Source organism: Manis pentadactyla, chromosome 6, assembly GCF_030020395.1.
Source record: "Manis pentadactyla isolate mManPen7 chromosome 6, mManPen7.hap1, whole genome shotgun sequence".
NCBI classification, from domain to species: Eukaryota; Metazoa; Chordata; class Mammalia; order Pholidota; family Manidae; genus Manis; species Manis pentadactyla.
Genome location: NC_080024.1, coordinates 1,706,278 through 1,723,687, shown reverse-complemented (window position 1 = coordinate 1,723,687; position 17,410 = coordinate 1,706,278). Strand labels below are relative to the sequence as shown.

At 51.4% G+C, this 17,410-nt stretch overlaps 1 protein-coding gene across 3 annotated transcripts in view; it reads right to left on the bottom strand.

Moving 5' to 3' along the window:
- The window catches only part of HDAC4 (histone deacetylase 4), a 286,681-nt gene extending 283,576 nt beyond the window's left edge, over positions 1 to 3,105 (bottom strand). For all 3 annotated transcript variants that reach the window (XM_057503363.1, XM_057503365.1, XM_036901195.2), the window contains exon 1: positions 2,863 to 3,105. The gene's annotated coding sequence lies outside the window, so the exon portion shown is untranslated. The remainder of the gene's footprint in view (positions 1 to 2,862) is intronic.
- Positions 3,106 to 17,410: the final 14,305 nt, after the last annotated feature.

The following is a 17,410-nucleotide window of genomic DNA, read 5'->3' as shown; positions in this document are numbered from 1 at the left end:
AGACTTGTCCTTAGAAGAGAACTCACAGCTCTCCGGTGACATCTCCACAAAGACACTGTAAACAGGCATGGCTAAGGTCTGTTAAAATGCAGCATCACTTCTGATGTGGGCTCCTCACCTGACTTGAGCCAGAAGATGCTCTGTCTTTCCCTAAAGTCAAAGCCAAAAGCCACACTACAGCACACACTGACCACCTGAGGCAGAAACAAAACCCCCTCCAAACTTGGTCCCAACAAAGGAGTCAGGGAGAGGCTGCAACCTGCGGGGCAGGCACTTGCCCTCTGGCTAGAAAAGCTGGGCTCGGGCCCAGCCCCTCAAGCGGCAGTGCTAGGGCACACTCCCACCCTTCCCCAGAGGCTGGGCCAGCCCACATCCCCAGCTGCAGGCATGGACTCCGGTCCAGGGACTGAAAACCCCACCACAGCCTGTTGCCTGCAGCCTCCCAGCACGGCAGTTGTCTCTCATTCCTAGTCTCCCTCGCTCCCTACATCAGGTATTAATCTATTACTCATGGCAGCTTCTGAGCGATGAAAGCCCAGCCGTTTTCAATAGAGAACGGTATGGACAAATTCTACAGGAGTGATGAAATGTTTCTTCTGCTCTGGCAATCAAGACGGCACAAAGTCGCCTTTCCTCTGGTGCCACCCCCAACATCAAAGGATGAGAATTCAAAGCCATTCATGCTGCATTGAAACCTCACAATGAAGCTGGAAAATGGAAGTCGATTACTGGGCATAAATATGCAGTAGTTAAAAGGAAAGAGTTATAACGAAATTAAACTGCAGCAACCCCACAATGTGTGGAAACTTCCAGAACTGGAGTCCTCCTGGTAAACATCAAGAGGGGCATCTTTATAAAGCAGGTTGCTGACTACTGAAAGTCAAGCTCTGGCACTCCAGCCGCACATGGCCAGGGTACCATGTTGGTCTGTCCAATTTGCTAGAGGAACAGCCCACAAGGCCTCTGAGAGCATGGCATCTGGAGTTTTATTTTGCATGGCTGTGAAGCTGCTGACCACAGAACATTCTCTCTGGCTTAGGGCTGCTGCTTAGGCCACATGTCCTTGGTCCCCTCCAGGCCTGCAAGGAGTCCACAGTCATCCCCCTCCCACAACCCTTGGGCTTCCCCAGGGGTACACATGCTGCCAGCTCGCCTTGAAGGAGAAAGGACTAACCCTAAAGAGGGCAGTGTTACATGTGCTGCTGCGGAAATCCTGCTCCTTTTCTGACGATTACTGCTCTCTTTAGGAGGGCATTTGATCTTTAAAATAAGAGCCCAGAACACAGAATGCAATAGAAGTCTTACAGTATGTCAGGGTATGTTTTTAAGGCAGGAAAATACATCCCTCCCACACAAATGTGAGTTCTGGGGAAAGATGCCACAGATCCAAGGGAGAGTATCTGGGAAAGCTTGGTCAGTCTTAAAAATAGATAATTGAACACAGATTTTAGTATTCTCAAGAGCTACCTGGAAAAAAAAATTAAATCTCACATATTTTTGATATCCAAAACTCCACTCTGATGAAACTTCTAATAGGGTGGCATTTTGCATTTCCAATTATAATAGAGTAATTGTGTTGCCATAGTTACTGCAAAATTCTGCAATAACTTTTGTTGCTTTGTAATTGCTGGAGGGTATATTTGTGTCCAAGCAGCCGAGTTTTCCTAATTCTTCTCTTCCCCCCCAGTCACCCGGCCACCTTTCCTGGCTCCATTCTGAAACGACCACATCCGCTTTCCGGGGACCATCCCCAACATAACACACAGAATTAGCAGAAGCAATTAAAACTCCAGGCACACGGTCATATTACAAAAGGAAGAGTGAAACCAGGCCAAGGTGCATTCCCACCAGTGTCCCCCAGTCTCACAGGGCAGGCGCTGGGCGAGGGCTGTTTACATGTTTCCTCCCAGGCCTTCCATGCTGAGGCGGTGGTGGGAATAAACAGAAAAGCCTGAGTAGAGAAAAGAGAGGAAGCAAAGTAACTACCGAGTCCCTTTCCTCCCTTACCCAGGGCAAGCGGAGCTGCTCTCAGCAAGCAATTAGGTAGGGCTCTACAGTAATGCAATTAAGATTTAGTTAAGAAACTCATTAGTTTTAAAATAACTTAAGTTTAATTTCTGCAACGCTTTATTTGAAAATTGTGTCACAGCAGGTCAATTTACAACAGGCAATAAAGAAAACACTCCTATCAGCCGCTGCAAGTTATTACAAATTTTTGATGTGCATTAAATGAACACTGGGTTCCACCCCCGGCCTTTCCTACTGACACGCAAGGTCTCGAGCTATCAGTGTCAAATAATTCAACGTTAAATGTAAACAACAGATAATACGCTTATAATTCCATGGTGTGTTTCTGCCACGCCGGGAAACGGCTCGCCTCCTCGGAGCAGGACGGGCCACATCCTGGCCTGGGGGGCCCTGCGGGCTACCGCGGGGGTCGCGGGGGCACCCCGTTCTCCGGCTGCGAACCCGGGCACAGCCGGGCCGGCGCACCCACGCCGCGGGCCCGGGGAGGGGCGCTTTTCTGCAAACTCACAGCCTGCACAAAGTTACATAAACGGCGCCCGCCAGCCCGGGCGCCCCCGGCCCACCTGCCGGGCTCGGCCTGGCGGCTTGCGGGCACCGGCCACCGACCGCCCGGCCCTCCCGGCCCGACCCCGCCGAGCGCCGGGCTGCAGGGGCAGGTCCACGCGGGCTCGCGCTCTGCTCCGGGGAGCCCTCGGCGGGAGCCTCGCGCGGCCTGGCGCTCGGGCCGGGCCGGGGCGCGGACCCGGGTCCACCTGCCGGGCCGGGCGGAGGCGTGGAAGGCGGCGGCGGGCTGGGGGCGGACAATGGCCCGCGGTTGGGCCGGGGCGCGCTTACCGCGGTGGCGGCGGGCACTCTAGCCCCGCGCGGGCGCTCGGAGCCGCATCTCCTCAGCCTGCGCCGCCACCACCGCCGGCGGCGGGCGGGCGCTCGGGCGGCGGCGACAGCAGGGACGCGGCCGCGGCGGAAGGGCCCAGGCTGCTGAGGCGGCGGCGGCGGCGGCAGGCGGGCGCGCGGGCTCGGGCGCGGCGGCGGCGGCGGCGGCGGCAGTGGGGACGGTGCTCCGCGACGGCGGCCCCACAACCTCCCCTCCTCATTCACAAAAAATTGACCCACGTTGAACCATGATGCTACTCCCCCCTCCAGCTCCGAGCAGGCCGTTCATTGGCCATCCCCGATGCCGGTCAGCCACCCAGTCCCCGCCCCCTGGCCGGGGGCTCTTCAACCATTGGCTGACGGAGCCTTGCATCACCTCCCCTCACGGGCCTCTCCCTCCTGCCCGGTTTCTAATGAAGTGCTCGTCAATTACGGCTTGGCCCCGCCCAACACCCGCCCTCTCCGGGCTCTAGGCCATCCTTCCATTGGTCCGCTGGGACCCCCTCCCAGGTACGGCCCCGTCTGCTCCCGCCTCTCGTAGGGCGGCAGCCAACCGCCAGGCCAGACGCCTTACGCAAGGCAGGGATACTCCGCCTCTGCCCGCCTTTCCATACACACGTCTTAGATCCCATTGGCTTCCGGAGCTGCCAATCGCAGGGGGCGGAGCCAGCAAAGGACGCTACAGGCGCCTGCCGCTGGGCGCTTCGCGGTTGATAAAGCGGGGAGCGAGGGCGGGCAGTGACTGTAAGCACGGGTCCTTGCTCTGGCGAACCACATTCGGCAACCCCGAAGAGCTGCCCTGCGAGAGGTCAGGACCGCATGCCTAAGTGCTTGGGGGCGCACGCCGGGGCACCGGCTGAGGCGGGAGACGGTAGGGCCTAGCCGCCATCTCCATCTTGGGCACTGGCATCGGTCACGTGGTGCTGTGTGCGCTGAGGGACGCAGGGGCGGTGCTGAGGATGAGTGCGCAGGCGCGGCGGGCCCCTCCCTGCCCCGCGGCGGGAACGCGGCCTAAAGGACTCGAGGCGCGGGCCTCCCCGGGCGTCGTGGGGCCTTTACGCTGCGCCTGCGCCGACGGGGTACGAGCTGAGCAAAGGCTCGCGGCTGTGAGCCCCAAGTGCCGGCGTTCCCGCAGACTGCGGCGGGTCTTGGGGGTTGCTGTGCGGACTGGCGCCGGCGGAGGCCTGGCCATCGGCGGGGCGGGCGGGTCTCCTGTTAGGGCAGCCCGGGCCCCAGGCGTCGGGTTGTGCGGGGTGGCAGCGCGGCTGGAGCGTCCCAGACGCGGGCATCCGAGTGCGGCCCTGGGAGCCGCTGGTTTGCTAGACCCCAGAAGGGCTCCACTCGCTTCCCCGAAACGTACCTTCGCAGGATGCTCTGCATCGTTAAAGGTCTTCACAGCCCAAAATGGTGGCCCCGCTCAGAAACGCCCTCCCCGCAACCACGTGCTGTTAAGTGTGTGGCGCCGGCTAAGGCGGCTGCTCTGCAGAGAGCGGGCTGTGGGGAGGGCGCGTCTCCTCGAGCGCCGGCCCGCCGCCCAGCGCCCCGACGGCCAGGCCTCCTGTGCTCGCGCCTCCCGCGCGGCCGGTCGGGGCGGGGACAGCGGCGGACACGAGTAGGGGCCGAGCCCCCCCGCCTGGGGCGCGGACAGCGATACCTCTCGTCGGCCTTCACGGTGAACTTGACCTCTTCGGCTTTCGTGGCCCGGATGCTTTTTCCGGAGAGAAAAGAGGGGCGTAACTGTGTTAAGGAAAATCGCCGCTCTGTGGTATTACCTTTTGTTTTATAATGAGGAACGTTTGAATTTCCATTCTAAGTCTCCAGAATTTAAAAGGGAATGAGAAAACAGGTCAGGTTAGTCATCGATTTAAAAAAGTTCCCGGAGGCAGAGCTGAACCCCGGAGCCCGACGGTCAGCCCGTGGGGAGCGGCGGCGGTGCAGCTGCCGAGCGCCGGGGCCTCTCCCCGAGGCCTCTCCCCGAGGAGCGGGCAGAGATGGGCCTCGGGGTCCTTCCTGATCGGCGTCTCTTGGGGGAAAACGGTTGCTGTCTAGATAAAAATTAAGTTTCCAAAGTGAAAATGCACAGCTTTACAATATTTAAATATCCTCGAGTAAGGGATGACTAGAAAGCCTTGGGCACTCTAAATAGAGTCTCCTGTCCTAAGATAGCTTAGCTTTGGAGCAAATGAATGACGAGTTGTGAATTTTAATTTAAGACACAGCTGAAGAAAATTACCGCCAGTGACCTGGCTGGTGATGGCGGCGGCACACTTAGCAGTTCTCATGTCAGATGGGGCAGTCCAGGCTGAGCAACAGGCAGATGATGAAAATTAAGGACAGAGTTGTGTCATGCAGGTAGTAAAGTGTATAATAGAGGGAAATGCTGCATATAAGACTAGTAAAATTAATTTTACAAGCACAAAATGAGATACATGTCTGGAAAAAAAATCACATCAAAGAGTTCAAGGATATAATCCTAGGCAGGATTAATTAAAAGGTATAATTCCATTCAGAGGAATAAGTAGTCCCGTTGCTGTGTGCCTGGTGGGCCTCCCCAGGATCCTGAGAGCCCCTCCGGGAGAGTGAGTACCTGGTAAATGTCAGACCCAAAAAGAACCCCGATTCCCCTTTCCTGAGAAGAGGAAGTTGGGAGCTAGGCAGCCGCATCTAAGGCTTTAGGTCTCCGAGGGGCTCTCTGGCTGAAGGAGACCTGTTCACAGCCAGTAAGAAGATCTCAATCTGATAGTTCTGCACAATGAAAAGTCTCAGACACAAACTGAGCACGAAGGGTACAGGGTGTGGCAGCCCGAACTCCAGGTAACATCCACTTGGGGCTTCTTCATCCAGACATTTAACAGAGTCCCAAACTCAAAGGGTTTTGTTTCAGGGAGAGAATGAATCCCACTGTTAAGGATACAAATCCTTAGATCAGAAATAAGGACAACCTAGAAGACTCAAAACCAAAAGAACCTAGAATTAGTTCAGCAAGGTGCTAATTCTAAATGTACAAAAAGAGAAGGAAGAAAGATAAACTGACAACAAAAATTATAAACGCTAATATTTGTTGAGCATGTGGCAGGCATTGTACTAGGCACTTGGCATGCATTAGAAAAACGTGATGGAAAATTCCCACATTAGCAAAATGAACATTTTAAATACCTAACATAATTACAAATCCCAATGGAGCTTCATGGAAACTGACAAAATGGTTGAATAGTTCATCTAGAAGAATGGGCATTTGAGAGCAGTCAGAAAGAAAGGTAATGGCAGAAACTGGTCTCAGGAAACAGCGTATCATCTGGGCTCCATGATAAAAACGTGGTACTGGCCAAAGTGGATGGAAAACAATGGAAAGTAAAGATACAGCCCCAAGCAAAGGTGAGAGCTCCATCTGATACCCAGCCAGCACATGCGCTTGGTCTGTCTGCGCCAGCTGCTCCTGGTCGGCATCTTTCCGGGCTGGTCAGTGCCATGCCTCATACCAGTAGGTAAGTATTTTGAACATCACCCTGTAAGGGTCTAAAATACGAAAGATGGCTTTTCAAATCTGAGAAAACAATGTGGTAGGCACCTGCCGTACATGTGAAAAGAAGAGAATAAAGTGATTCCTAACTCACGGAGTGAAGATGTAAGTGTTCAAAAAATAAAAGCTATAAAATTACTAAGAAAAACCTGTTAGTGGACATTTTTTCAAAGGGTAATGAGATACAAAAAATACCACCAACAATTGTAAAGGAAAATATTGATAAATTTGACTACTACAATTAAAATTTGGGGTATTATCAACAGGAAATAGGTAAATCCCAATTGTGGCCTATTCGTGCCAGGGAATGTTGGTCAGGAATAAAAAAGAATGAACTGCTGACACAGATGGATGACTGTGAGAAACATGAAAAAAGGCCAGTACGAAGGAGTATATACCATACACCATATGAGTCCATCAGTATGAAGCTGAGGGACCCCCTCAAACTGTGGGGTTGGAAGTCAGAACCCTGGTTCTCTCTGAGGGTGGGACAGGCAGAGGATCGGTTGGGAATCCTGCCTGAAACAGCCCCCCAGGAGCATGACGATACACATCTTGATTGGGGTGGAGGTCACACAGGCAAGTGTCTATCAGAACCCACCGAATGGAAGAGCTGTGCCTGTCACAGGGAGACTTACCGCAAAAGAAGAAATAGAAACAGGCACTAGCTGCCCCAGTTTGGGGTGGTGTGGGGGAGGGGTTGCATCAAAAACACAAATAAGCTTGAAAGACAAATGACAGAAAAGTGCACCCATCATGTTTCATAAAGGCTTAATCTTCACAGGGAAGAGGGCTTTCCAACTGAGACACAAGGATGAACATTCCAGAAACAAGACAGGCAGAGACATGAACAGCAGACATTAAAGACGTGCCCAATTGATATGACAAACCCACAGTCTGCTCCCTGATAATCAGAGGAACACAATGCTTTTCCTATCTGATAAAACCAAAGGTGAAAAAATAAAGACTGGAACACACTAAAAGCGGGTGTCAAGTGGCAGAAACTTGCAGACAGCTACTTGCCTAGACACAAGTAAAATCCTAAAATTGCAAATCTTTCTGCCTGGTAATTCCACTTGTAGAACTTCATTCCAATGAAATAAATATGGATGTTGATAAAGATTTACCTAAGAGAGTCACAGCAACGATTGGAAGATACATAAATACACATAGCCATAGATGTATGGATGCCTATCTATATATATGTATCTCCCAATTTTCCAAAAATAGGGGATTTAATATCATGGAAATAAATTCACACTGTAGTTTTCAAGGAAAAAAAAACTACAAAGCATCACTACAATATGGTACAGTCCTTATAAATGAAAACATTTTTAGACAAAAACAGGAAGATGTCCATCAACATGTTGCCATAGCTTGCTTTTGAGTATGCAGGACATGAGAGATTATTGTTTTCTCTTTGCTCATCCCAGCTTATTAAATTCTCCAGTGAACATGTATTAACTTTTGTATATAGAAAAAAAATTACCCAGAAGGACATAAAGTTAACCAAGGAACCTGTATTGCAAGTACCTGACTGAGTCAGGTGTTCCCTGAAGCACCGGATGCAGGACAGGCGGGGAGAGAAGCTGCCCAGTTGGAGATGGAGGCTGAGCAGGGGAGGGAAAGTTCCAGCTGCTCCCCGGGCCCTGAGGCCGCCGTCTCCTCCAGGCACCTTCTCTCTGCAGCCTGCCCCCGAGCCTGCCCCGCCGGGCGACGGAGGTCCGCGGAGCCGAGCCCTGAGCAGCCGCCCGCAGGACAGCTTCCCCACGAAACTCACCTGGCTGCTCCCACCCGGGTTCTGGGCGTGGATTGTTGAGTGGATGGAGCTGACCTGCTGAGCCGCTCAAAAGCTACCAAAGATGGCGATACCGACTTGTTTGTCTCATTTTCATTTAATGTGTTTTTTGAGATAAAATTTTGAGCTCATCAGCACATGGGAAATAGCTGATGTTGGGAGGAGGTGAGGCCAGGGGGGACCCAGGCAGGCCATTAGGAGGACAGAAGAGGGAATGGCAGGAAGGAGGGGCTGGGAGGCCTTGGAGGCCAGGGCACCTGGGCCAGGTCAGGGGAGCAGCAGGTTGTGCTGCACCTGCAGAGCCTGTGGAGAGCTGGTCTTGGGGCAGTGGCTGGACTGTGCAGGGCCCAAGGGACCCACAAGCATGCATGTGCCCTGCAGGCCCCTGTGAGATGGTTTGTGTCAGCCCCTCGAGCTCAAAGGTATCTGGGTGTGGGTGATAAAGTCTGCAGTGAACCAGCAGTACAGGAAGTGAACAGGTTTGGGGAGCTGGTATGGGAAGAACTGGGGGGGTGGGGCTCCTCTCCCAGTGCAGGAGACCCGAGCACGTCTGTGGACAGGAGGGAGGAGCCAGCCGTGGCCTGCGATGTCCAAAAGGGCAACGTGGACGTGGTGGAAGCCCCAGCCCCAGCCATCCCTAGTGTGGGTCCTGGGGCAGGAGGTCGACACACACCAGATGTCTAAAAACTGAGAGCGAATCAAGTTAACAAGCTGTCCAGCCAAATCCGCCCTCAGACGTGTGCTCTGTAGCTCTGGAGCTGCAAGTACCTCCTGGGGATCCCATGCCCTGCCGGGTCTTTCCCTTTCTCTTCCCTCCCCTGCCCCATTGGGCGCCAGATGGCACCTCATTCCTGTGCTTGCAGACACCCAGCCATGGGTCCAAGCCCACCCTCACCCACACTCCTGGCCTTTCCAGCCCAGAGGGCAGCACCAGTGTCCCGTCTACCTCTGCAGGACACTGAAAAGAGGCCCCTGCATGGGCGCAGGAATCCTGGGCCCAGTGACCTGGAGCAGGATCTAGAACAGGGAGCACGGGCCCCAGATCACCACCTGGCTCCACATGCTTCTCAGCTCAGGGAGGAGATGCTGGAGGGGCCAAGGAAGGCGTGTGCCCAGGCCAGGACCCTCCTGCTCAGGCCTAAGGCAAGTATCCAAAAGCTCGGGCACCCTGGACCAGAAGAAGAGATTTTAAAGGGAAGAAAAAGCATGCGTACAGGTAGGACATGTTTCTAGGTGTGGGGCGGGAGGTGGAGGCTGGCACCTTACTGTCATAATGGATATGCTCAAGACTGAGCAACAGGAGCCAGGGCTGGTGAGTGGCGACAACCAGCAGCACCGAGTGTGCCTGCCAGGAGCCAGGCGCGTTGCAAACGGCATTGCTGGAAGGCAAGCTGAGTGGCGCTATGAAAGGGCTTGCTGCGCGGTGCTGAGGGCTGTCGGAGTCAAAGGCAGTGTGTTTGTAAAGGCACCGAGGTCATTCGTCTGTCCGGCAGTGCTCAGAAGCCTACATGCAAGTAATTCATGTGGTTGGATGGACGGATGCAAGGCTAGTAGTTGGGATGAGGGACAGAGAAATGAGGACCCTGCAGGTACCAGCCACATGGGGGGTGGAATTCCTCATGGGGTCCAGGCTGGATGGGGCAGGAAGAGATGATGGAGAGTGGAAGGGCAGAGTGGAGGGTTGGGTTTCAATGAGATGCATCAGCAGCCGCTTGGTTTAAGAGGTTGAAGGAACGGAAGGCCTGGAGGCTAGAGAAGGGGTGTCACCTGCAGTGCAAGGTGTCGGTGTGGAGGAGAGGGTGGAGTGCAGGATTCTGGCAAGGAGGACGGTGAGCTTACCTGGAAACATTCTCATTACAAAACACCTGGCCATGCTGCCCACATGATAGCATTTTAAGAAAACACGGCACAAGAAGGTAAGGGAAATCCCCAGAGGCCAAAAATGAAAAGGAAGCAATGATCTGAAATCTCCTGAGCCAACGTTTGGGCCAGGAGAAGGCTTTGCAGGTCTCTGCAATCCAGGGTTTTACCTACTTTGTGAAGCCAGGTTCTCAAGCCCTGAATCCTCATGGAAGGACGGACTAGAGGGGAATCTTCCCACTGGAATGGAGACATGGAGACAGGGCAGCAACCCTCCTCTGCTCTCGGCAGGGAAAAAAGGCTCCCCTGAAAACTTACTGGAGGGCCACCCTCACTTGGGTTTGAAGTTATAGTCGTTGCAAGGCCTGGGAACCCTCAGGCCGAGGAAGCCACGTGGAAAGTGGTCCAGGTGTGGGAGACTCTTGGGGCATCCGGCAGAACCAAGCAGCTCTGATGAGGCAACGCTCAAAATGAGCTCACAAGCTAAAATTATAAAACCCAAAGGAAATAATTCACCACAGACTGGAGTCAGTGGAAAAATAAAAGCAGGATCACCCCTCACCTCCCACCCAAGAAGTTGACATAATATTGGATAATTTAATAGGCAGATGTTAGAAATTCCTGAGGAAGTTAAGGAAGAATTGATTACGTAACAAAAGAATAAGGCACTAGGGAAAAGAAAAGATGGACCAAATAAAACTTCTAGACATGATGAATGTAGTGATTAAAGAAAAAAACTCAGTGGGGGAGTAAAAGCTTATTAGAAACCATAGAAAACATGGCCAGCAAACTGGAAGATGTATCTGAGGAAGTGACCCAAATGCAGCCCAGAGAGGAAAGGAGAGGAAGCCGACACTGAGCAGGAGAGGGGTGGCTGCCTAGGTGCCCGGAGCCCACCTCCCCTCCCCAGGTGCACCCCGCCCCAGCCACTGGGACTTGCCTGCTCATAGCTCCCAGGTGTGCCCTTCTCAAAGTCTGTGCCTGGTCAGAGGGGTTACCTCACCTGAAAATGCTTGGAGGTCACCCCCTCCACTCCCAGAGGGCAGGGTCCAGGCCGATGTCTGAATGCTGCGGGTGGGAAAGGCCAGCCCCTGTGGTAGGGGGCCCGCTCCTGAGTTCCCAGGGGCGCCCGGCTGAGCTGAGGCTGGAGTCCGAGTCCCTCCTGGGCTTTGCTTCTCCACTGCCCTGCCCTGCTGCCCCCGCTGCTCCTGAGAGCAATTCCTCAGCAAGTCATCTGTGCACCGATCTTCACTCCACCTCCGCTTCTAGGGTATCTGTTCTACGGCCAGGTGTTACCCAAGGAGAGATTGGAGGAAGGGCAGGATAGGGATGAGAAGCTGCCAGACTAAAGAAGGAAAGGGGTCCAGATTCAGAAAGTCCTGCAAGTCTGGAGGGTAAGAAATAAAAGTGAGGGCGCTGGCCCTGCAGTGGTGGCACTGGTCAATGCCAACAGGAAAGAAGCTGTCCTGAAGGACCCCAAGTGGAGCGACAGTCTGCTTCCCGAAGAACGACTGCACCTGTTTTGGGCTTCCTGACCACGGTGGTGGAAGGCAGAAGCCACAGCTCCAAAGTGCCGAGACTCTTGGCTAGCCTAAAACTGTCTGCCAGCCAAACCTTCATTCAGTGATGAAGGAAAGATCATGGCATTTTCCAGACAAACATAGAGAGAGCTAAGCAAGGACACGCCGGGAAGGAAGGGCCTTCCACCAGGGAGCAGGCCAGGCAGGCACCTCACCAAGGTCCTGGTGCTCACGCTCCGGAGCAGCAGGACCAGGACTGAGCGCAGCTTGGCAGTGCCAGGATGCGCTGCCTGGACAGCCTTCCGGTGACTGCCAGGGTGCAGATAAACACCAGGGTCCTCCCCCTGCAGCGGGATGCTGAGGGCTGCTCTAGGCATTTCCCTGAGGTCCTATCCAGATGAGCTCCAGGTCTGTGAAGCAGTGAGGGGTGCGCAAAAGCACCCCATGTTAGCTGCTCTCCTTCCCCCTCTCACTTCCCTGTCCCCAACCTGGGTCCCAGCATGGCAAATAAACTGCATGTACTCAAGGATGGGTAGGAGCCCAGAGGGTGCCAGAACTGGTGCTGGGAAGCTGCCCTTTAGGATGGGCAGATAAGGCCTCACTCAAAATGAGCTCACAAGCTAAAATTATAAAACCCAAAGGAAATAAGTCACCGTGGGCGAGAGTCAGCAGAAAAATAAAAGCAGGATCACCCCTCACTTCCCACCAAAGATAGGGACACGGAGAGGTGACAAGCCTGGCATGGCCTGGCATGGCGGTTACTGAGGCCCGCACAGAGGCAGAGGGGCAGGGCAGGAGGGCATAGTGCCAAGCGGTATGGCACCGGGGTGATGCCGAGGCATGGCAGCTGTGCGGACGGCGGTCGGATGCAACAGAAGCCCTGAAAGGAGCCCAAGGCCCGCCAGGCTGCCGACACCTCAGGGCAGCGAGCGGGAGGCAGCACAGAATGGGGCGCCTGGCTCCCCCAGGGGGAAGGCAAACAGCCCCGAAAATCAGGCATGAGCTTTGCTCAGCACAAGGGCGGTGGAGTGACCTTGAGGCTGGCTTGGCACCCAGCAAGCCTAAAGTCTAGGGGGCGGCGGGGCAGGAATGGGGTCCTGACTGCACAAGGGGCTGGGGACCTCTGACTCCGCATCCTCCTCAATGTTCTGGGCCTCTGGAGCTGCCTCCCCCGGGCAGGAGGAGAGGCCCACGGAATCTGGGCTGGGACGATGCCTCTCAAGATGACGCCCACCTGGCTCAAGACCCGCCCGCCTGCCCCCCTTGCTTCTAGAACACAGGTCAGCTCCAGGCGTGGGCCATGGAGGGTTTCCAGCTCCTGCTGCAGGATGAAAGGCTGGGTGAACAAAGCTGCAGGTGTTGACTAAGGATAGGCAGGAGCAGCAGGCTTTAGGGTGCTGCCTGGGGAGAGCAGAGCCAGAGGCAGGCTCAGGGAGGGTACAGGCATGCGGTCCTCCTCTGGAACATAGGATTTGCCATCCTGGCAAGGACACCCAGAGCCAGAGCTGATAGGGATGCCGCATGTCCCCTGGAAGCGTGGAGCAGCAGCCAGCAGTGGAGAAGGGGCTGGGTCAGATGTGCCTGCGCTCTGAGAGTTAGGTGGCCCTGAGAGGCAGGCAGCTGAAGGGGTCCCGGTGGCTCTGAATCTTGGGGCCACATAGGAATTCTTCCTACCTTACCGAGTCTGTCTCCCAGGGGGTCTGAGGGGTTGCAGCCCCTCCCCCGGTCCTTACACCGGTCCTGGAGTGTGGATGTACTGACCCAGGGTACACGTGAGGATTGGCTCTGTGGCTGGGGCCAGTGTTTATGAATGTTCCCTATATACCTAAAAACCATGTTTGCTGATTTAGGAGTGCAGAAATCTTTCAGTACATGAACATTAGTTAAGCTTGGGATGGATGTACTTACAGACAGCAGAACCCACACTCAGGTTCCCGTGCCTGTGGAGAAGCAGCTATCGTGGTAGGAAGGGCAGAGTGGAGGCCCCTCACCACCCTCCCTGCCCTGACCAAGACAGTAGATCTGCTGCAAGAGGGCACTGGGCAGGGAGATCACAACTGTGTGAGTAAATCTACTCAGTCATGAGCTGTAACAAAGTGATAAAAATAGAATGATTGATGCTTTCTGGTGCCTATAACAAGGCAGGGGTGGCGAGCAGCAGGGGACACCGGAGTTTAAGCATTCTAAGATCCTCGTATTGTCTGGGGATTTAACTCTAGATACTGTTCAGCAAAAAGTGCTTGCTCAAATTTTAAAGAAAACACTAGAAGACTTGAAACAGAATGTACGACTTCCAAAGCAGTGGGAAGGTGGAGAGGGTTGGCAGAAGAAAAGAAAGGAAAACATACGTCAGTCCAATACAGGTTGGGGAAGAAGCACAAGAAAAGCATAGAAAAAGCGGGCTAAATGGCAAACCCAGACTGGCCCTGGGAACCAAGTCCCAATATATCAGTTATTACAGTGAACACAAACAGATGAAATTGTCTGGTTACAGACCGATTGTCAGATTGGGTTTAAAAATATACTCCATCTCCTTATTGTTTACAAGCGATAGCCCTAAATATGAGAATATTGAAAAGCTGATAGTCTGTGGGGGCAAAACATAATTTTCTAGGTCAGCTAATCAAAAGAAGTCCCTGTTATTGTAATATTCAAAATCATTGATTAAGAAAAATTTTTCATCAAAGACAAAGGTAGGTATACATAATGACAAGAGGGACATGCATAATGACATCAGGGAGATACATCAGTTTAAACTTCTTTGCATCTCATAATTTAGACTTAAAACAATATAAAGCAAAAATTTTAAACGTTCCCAAGAGAAATTTGTAAACCCACAGCAGTGGAGAACACTAGTCTTCCATAACTGATATATAAGATTTGAATAATGAAATTAACAAGTTCAGACTAATAGTCCCATACCGAGAGAATTCTGCCCTCTTAAATGAGCAAACACTTCCTGTGCAAGCATCTATAAAGAACATTTGCAAAAACTGGCCATGGGCACAGAACAAATTTCAATGTATTCCAAAGAACCAATACGATACAGACCACCTTCTTTTACTAAAATATGACTGAGTTAGAAAACAGCAACAGAAAGATAACTCCAAGAGCATCTATCAGCAAACTATTAGAACTAATAAGAGAGCTCAGTAGGATTGCTGGACGTAAGATTCTTATACCAAAATTCATTGTGTTCCTTCCTATCCACCAGTTAGAAACACTCAGAACTGTAAAGGAGATACTGTTTATAATGCAAAACCTCCATGGTACATAGGACTGACCTAACAAAAGTTGTGTAAGGTATTTATGGAGACAGATGTGAAGCTCTATTGAAAGATATTTTAAAAGGGCCCAAATAACTGGAGACACACACCAAATTTCATCATTTCTGAAATTTGCATTATTTTTCCACATTTCTAACATCTCAGAAATCAGGTATGCCTTAAAATTGACAGTGTGTTAGCTTTGTGTTATAGGTTATAGATCAGTTGGCAGTATTTTTCTGTCTTCATTGCACATAAAATAATGGTGTGCCTTTTACTTAATAGCATCTTGGATTCAATTAAATGAATGCGATGTACATGGATGGAAAGACTCAAAATAGTGAAAATGGTTATTCTTGCCAATGTATTTTATAACTTCAGTGCAATTTTTGGCAAGTTGTCCTGAAAATCATTGAACACAAAGAGTCCAAAATTGGCAAGGCAATTTTGCTAAGTACATGGTGGTGGGAGAAGGCATATTTATCAGATATCAAGATCTCTTCTAAGCTTTAGGTATTTGACCATGTGGTATTGGCTCTGGGGTAAAGCAGTGTAACAGAAGAGTCCAGACAGCGACACACATATGTGGAGGCTTGATCTATGACAACGATTGCATTACAGAGCAGTGGAGAAAGACTGCTTAATAATTGATGCTTGGACCATTGCCTAGCCATAGTGAGAAAAATAAAATAGAATTCCTGTCTCACACCAAACATAAAAACTCAGAGGAAAAAAAATCCATATGCAAAAAACAAAACTTCAGTTTTATAAGTAAATGTGGAACGGATAGTCTTATGACCCATGGAAGAATTTCTTATAAAGCTTTCTTGTATATAACACAAAAAGCATAAACGTTAAGGAGAATGTTAACAAACTTGACAGTAGTGTTCAATATCATTAGTCACCAGGGAAATGCAAATTAAGGCACAGTGAGATGCCACTTCACCCCTGTTTGAATGGCTAAAGTAAAAACAGTGAGGACAACATGGGCTGGCAGGAACACAGACCAGCTGTAGCTCTCACACCTGGTGGTGGGGGTGCAAAGCAGTACAGCCACTCCAAAAAAGTCTTGCAGGGTTTTTTCCAAGGGTAAACATACCCTATGACCCAGCGATCCTCCTCCCGGGTATTTGCCCTAGAGAAATGAAAATAGGTGCTCACACAAAAATCTATGCACGGATGTTTATAGCAGCTCCATTGCTAATATCCCCAAACTGGAGGCAACCCCGACGTCTTTCAGTGACTGAACGAACGGGTGTGTCCACACAGGGGAACACTGCTCAGCAACAAAACAGAATGGGCTGTCACGGATACGCACAAGCACCAAACCATGTGTGTGTGTTCATCATTCTTTCCACTTTCCTGTAAGCTTAGAATGTTTAATAGCGATACACAAAACAAACATACACATTAAATTATGGAGTTCAGAACCTTTGTCTCTCAATATTGTTAGTATTTGAACACTGGTGGTTCCTTCTTCTAAGCCTGTGGACCCCTACCCCCTGTTCACCACTGTACTTCCCCCACCTCGCACAGCTCCTGGCCCTCAACAAAGAAGGGCTGAATGAACATTATTTCCGTGATCCAGAAAAGACAAGACTTAAACATTGTTTCTTAATTGTGTTTAGGATAAGAGCATTACCAGTCATACAGTTGAAAAACTCATTAAATTTCATTGGCTATCAGTCTTAAGAGTTAAATTCTATGGACATTACTGAGTCCGTTATTTCTATGAGAAAATAAAATTATATTTTCACGAACAAGTAGTTTCTATTTTTAGACACAAAAGTCCAAAATATCGTAAGGGTAACTGAAACGAATACGTAAATGTGGACAAATAGTTTTTTACTTTACTCTTCAGGCATCCATGATGGGTTGAATTATTTTTGTTTAGAAGGAAGGACTTAACATGAGAAATGGTGTTTTGCCATGATTGCACTTTTAAGTGAAATTATTCTTTATTATTCTGAGCCTTTTTAACATTTGGCCCCAAAATATTGCCACTGCTTGTGAGGTCCAATATTAGAAGCCCTGCCTGGCCGTGACCTGAGTGCCCAAGCAGTCATTATGGGCGAGGGCCCAGGCAGGGCCTTTCCAGCCACATCGCACAACACCGATAGGTGCTCTTAAGTTCCTTGCTCAGGTGAGGACCGGCGGACACAAGGACCTGCCTAAGGACACATGTCTAGACTATAAACTCCATGCTGGGGCTCAGGGGGACAAGGGTCTTCTATTCACTGCCATGCCCTGGTTCTTGGATCCTGCCCAGCACACAGCAGGCACTCAGAGGGCATCTGCCGAGTGACTTATTCCAGGAACACCTCCTAAGGGATGGAGGTGGGGTCTGGACCGGGTCTCGCAGGTTCAAAGAATACATTTGTTTTTGAATCAGCGTCCCTAATTTTGGTACTACTCTCTCTTCAAACCCAACCCTCTGGGCATTTTCTTCCTTAAATGCTGGAGCACAGGAGGAACAACTAAATAATCTTTACTGAAGTGAAAAACCACGCTCCGCTCCATAAACTAGAGGTAAGAATAATTTAGA